This window comes from Grammomys surdaster, unplaced genomic scaffold (assembly GCF_004785775.1).
Source record: "Grammomys surdaster isolate TR1022 unplaced genomic scaffold, NIH_TR_1.0 127, whole genome shotgun sequence".
Lineage (NCBI taxonomy): Eukaryota > Metazoa > Chordata > Mammalia > Rodentia > Muridae > Grammomys > Grammomys surdaster.
Window position 1 is genome coordinate 8,460,770 of NW_021604585.1, and position 4,891 is coordinate 8,465,660.

At 42.9% G+C, this 4,891-nt stretch overlaps 1 non-coding gene across 1 annotated transcript; it reads right to left on the reverse strand.

Annotated features, from left to right (window-relative positions):
• Positions 1-4,270: 4,270 nt before the first annotated feature.
• LOC114608273 lies at positions 4,271-4,376 on the reverse strand. Its single transcript, XR_003709343.1, has one exon. It is a non-coding gene; the product is annotated as a U6 spliceosomal RNA (small nuclear RNA).
• Between the last annotated feature and the right edge of the window lie 515 nt (positions 4,377-4,891).

Consider the following 4,891-nt stretch of genomic DNA (forward strand, 5'->3'; position numbering starts at 1 on the left):
TTAAAATTAGTTTCATGACTATAATAGGTGCTAAAAGTACATTTGTATGTTTTAAGATATGACGAGATAAATTGTTAAAAACTAAACTAGACATTTGAAGTATTTTTTAAAGTAATTTTGTCCTTTGGCTGGAAGAGATGCTTCAGCGGTTACGTGTGCTTACTGCTCTTCAAGAAGACCTGAGTTCAGTTCCCAGCACCCATGTGGCAGCTGCATGTGACTCCAGTTCCAGGGGCACTAATACTTTCTGGCTTCCATGGGTATCCACACATTTGTGATAAACACATATATACACACAAATAAAAAATAGAATAGTTTTATTTAAAATGTAAGGTTTTTCTTTTATTCTTAAGGTGTAATGTGACTGCCCAATATTTTAATATGAAAGCATTAAATTCAGAGGAGTGGCTGAGGTGTTGCTCTGAAGGAACAAAGAGAAAGGCTGGCTTATACAGAGGAATGTCTTGCCTGGGTTCCCACTCTCTCTGCTATGCAAACCAAATATTTGGGATTGATTGGTTGGCATCGACTACAGGACGGGGTGGGAGTTAGAGGGTGAAGGAGAGTTGACTCAGTGGTAGAGCACTTGCCCAGGATGCTAGGGGCCCTGAGTTCCATCTCCTGCATCACAGGGTGAAACAAGAAAGCTGAGCACAGATGGCAGAAGGGACTTCCTGGAGGCTGTTTACCTTGGCAATGGAAACAGGAACATTCCCCAGGCAAGGGCTGCAAAGTCCAGTATGTGATAATTCCAGGAACACACAGTACTGGGTGACCCCATCTGGAAGATAGCAACTAGACTTTATTGTGACCATAGGTCCACTTAGCCACTTGGGACCTTATTTGAACATTCAAGTAAGATGTTTCTGAAGTGAGTGCGAAGGGGTGACACGTGGGATACAAAATTTATTCTCAGACACTGAGCCAGAGACCTTTGTTGCTGTGCTGGCCAACGGTTGATATGTTTTTGAAATGTGTTGTAAGCTGCCTGACATGGGGGCTAGGACTCGAACTCAGATCCTTGGGAAGAGTAGGAAGCACCCGTAACTGCTGAGACATCTCTCCAGCCACCCCCACCTCAACATCTATTTTTGTGTGTATTTATTTGTGTGTGTGTGAATTTGTGCCACATGTGTGCTTACTACATGTATGTATGTACCAAAGGAAGCCAGAGAGGGCATCTGATCTCCTGGAGATCTAGTCTAGTCTCTTCTAAAAGAACAGAGATACTTCTGATTATAGACACTTAAAATTGTGACAACAGGAAGGTGGTACCTGGATAGGAGTTGTCCCAGGATTAAGGGGGCAATAAAATGAGAAGAACAAAGGCCCTAATGGACTAGATGAACCTCTTGCTAAAACAAAGCCCCCAAGAGACTGGCACACATGCGCATAGAATTGCTGCTGAGTATATTATGTGGCTGGAGTTTTTTTGGCCTCCTACCTGACTGTTGAGACACAGGCTGGACACCAATGTCCCTCAAAGGCAGTGATCAGAGCATGTGTTCTCTTTGGTCACAAGGTCTACCTGTCAGGATATAAGACAAGAAAGAAGCATCACATAATTTTTGGTTTTGTTTTGCTTTTTACTGTTGTTTGTTTTAGGGACCCTCAGGAAAGTTTGTGTAAGTTGAGATCATGCTTCTGGAGAGATGACTCAGCAGTTAAGAGCACTTGCTGCTCTTCAGAAGGATCCAAGTTCCCAATATCCACATTAGTGGCTCACAGCCACTTGTAACCCCAGCTCCAGGAGATCTGATGCCCTCTCTGGTTTCCTTTGGTACATTCATACATGTAGTAAGCACACATGTGGCACAAATTCACACACACACACACGCACACACACAAATAAATACACACAAAAATAGACGTTGAGATGGGGGTGGCTGGAGAGATGTCTCAGCAGTTACGGGTGCTTCCTACTCTTCCCAAGGATCTGAGTTCGAGTCCTAGCCTCCACGTCAGGCAGCTTACAACTTAGTAACTCTAGTTCCAGAGGATCCAACAGCTACTCCTGACCTCCCAGGCACCTGTACTCATTCATGCACACATATCCACACGGAGTCATACCTGTGCAACATTTTAAAAACTAGAATGAATCTTTAAAAAAAAAAAGAGGTATTAAGTTGTTGGGAATTGTACACCAATCATTCTGCAAAGCCAGCTCCAACCTCAGGTTCACCAGCACCAATCCCTGTGCTCTTCCTGTGCTTCTACTCTTCCTAACAATAGGAATCTAGAGTTATCAACAGATCACTTTAACCCAAGAAAACTAGTTTCTCCTCATCCTCCTCTGCTTTCTATTGCTATGATTAAATTTCTGACCAAAGGCAATTCAGGGAAGAAAGAGTTACTAGGCCTACACGTCCTTGTCATGGTTTATCATTGAAGGAATCAGGGCAGGAACTCAAGGCAGGAACCTGGAGTCTGGAAGGTTCCAGAATGCTGCTCACTGATGTCCTTTGCATGGGCTCGCTCAGCTTGCTTTTTTATTCAACCCAGGAGCACCTGCCAGGAGGAGGTCACAGTCCACGGATCTCATAGCAATCATTAATTTAAAACAAAACAAACAAACCCCCCTGCCCCACTGTGACGGTTTGTATATGCTTAGCCCAGGGAGTGGCAGTATTTGGAGGTGTGGAATTGTTGGAGTAGGTGTGTCATTGTGGGTGTGGGGTTTAAGATCCTTGTCCTAGCTGCCTGGAAGTCAGTATTCTGCTAGCAGCCTTCAGATGAAGACATAGAATTCTCAGCTCTTCCTGCACCATGCCTGCCTGGATGCTGCTATGCTCTCACCTTGATGATAATGGACTGAACCTCTGAACCTGTAAGCCATCCCCAATTTAATGTTGTCCTTATAAGAGTTGTCTTGGTCATGGTGTCTGTTCACAGCAGTAAAACCCTAAGACACCCACAGATTTGTCTATAGGGCAACCTGATAGTCATTTCCTCACCTAAGGGTTCTTCTTCCCAGATAAATCTAGTTTGTGTCAGGTTGTTAAAAAGCTAACCAGCACTGGTCCTTGCAACATGGTTCTAGAATGCTGACTCTTAAGGAGTGTCACCCTTTGCTAGTCTTTTTGTCAGAGGTCCCAGATCTCAGCTGCAGCAGCCCCAGGGCAAGCACTGTTCCAGTCTGTGAAAGCTTCATTTGGACAGGAGAGTTGGGGTCATTCTGAGTAAGGTTTGTCCAGAGAGTTAGCAAATTACAACTAAATGGACAATAACTTTTAGTCATGAAATATGTTTGGAATGTAGGAAGTTGATGATCAAGAGATGGGCTGGAGAGATGGCTCAGTGGTTAAGAGCACCGACTGCTCTTCCAGAGGACCCAGGTTCAGTTCCCAGCACCCACGTGGCAGCTCACAACTGTCTGCAACTCTGGTTTCAGGGAATTTGACACTTTCACATAGACATACATGCAGGCAAACACCAATGCACCGTGTGTGTGTGTGTGTGTGTGTGTGTGTGTGTGTGTGTGTGTGTATGTTACTATATCTCTTGAAATATGGTCTCTAAGTCTTTTATCTGGAGTATAGGAGCTTTAGATTCAAGAGGACTTGTCTGGTATAATTCAACACTTCCAGACATACAACCAGTCTCTAGGGCTCTTGAAGACACTAATGTTATCATTCAAGAAGGTGCTGGAAAGCCTGGGAAAGTTGGGCTGGTGACATGGCTCAGTGGATAAAGGTACTTAGCACGAAAGCCAGATGATTTGAGTTTGATTCCATGGTGGAAAAATTAAACATACACCTGAAAGTTGTCATCTGACCTCCACAAGTACATGTGGGACACCTGTACCCGAATTGAAACACACACACACACACACACACACACAATAATAATAATAATAATAATGTTAATTATTTTTATTTGTTTATATACTTTGAAATAAGGTCTCTCTATGTATCCATACCTTGCTGTCCTGGCACTCTATGTGTGGACTAGTTTGAACTTAGATCCACCTGCTTCTGCCTTCTAAGTACTAGGATTAAAGATATATGGTACCATATATGGCTATTAATTTTTATTTTATGTAGATGTGTAAGTGCCTGCATATATGTTTGTATGCCATTCGTGTGCCTGGTGCCCCAAAAGACATGAAAAGGTCTTTAGATCCCATGGAGTTGGAGTTACAGATGGTTGTGAGTCACCATGTGGGTACTGGGAACTTAACCCAGATCTTTTGCAAAAGCAACACTCCAAACCATTGAGCCATTCTTAATTGCTGAACCACCTTTATAGCCCCATGTTTAAAAGGGTGTTTTATAATATGAAATAGTTCATAAATTGCATGTCATCCTTACATAGGAGCCATGCTAATCTTCTGTGTATCAATCCTATTTTGGTATATCTGCTGCTATTGTGAGCTCTAAAAATATGATTTTCACAGAACTGGGAAGGTAACCAAAGACCCACTTGTTTTATTTTGTTTCACTAATTGCTATTTTTGAGACAGGGTCTTGCTACATAGCTCAGACTATAACAGGGCCCCAGATCTTAGCACAACTGATTCTATCAAAGTCCATAGTTCTAGGGAAATCTCAAAATGTACTACTAACCTTGCATTTTGGCTTCTGTAGTTCCACTTCTGACTAACTGTTCTCGTTAACTGAAGTATGTCAACACAGAACACAGTATGTATGATTAAAAGCTCATCCTGAGAAAGGCTTGGGACTACACTGGGATCCTGAACACTCATCATAGTCACCAGCCAGCTAATAAAGACTTTCTATTGGCTTAACCCCATGTCTGAGTAGTCTTCTCTGGTGAACACCCCACAATGAGACTAGCTTTGAGCTTAGGATCTTCCAGCCTCTGCCTCCTGAGTGTTGGAATTACAGTCTATACCTGGCAGGATGCCACTTCTGATACCTGACTATATCAA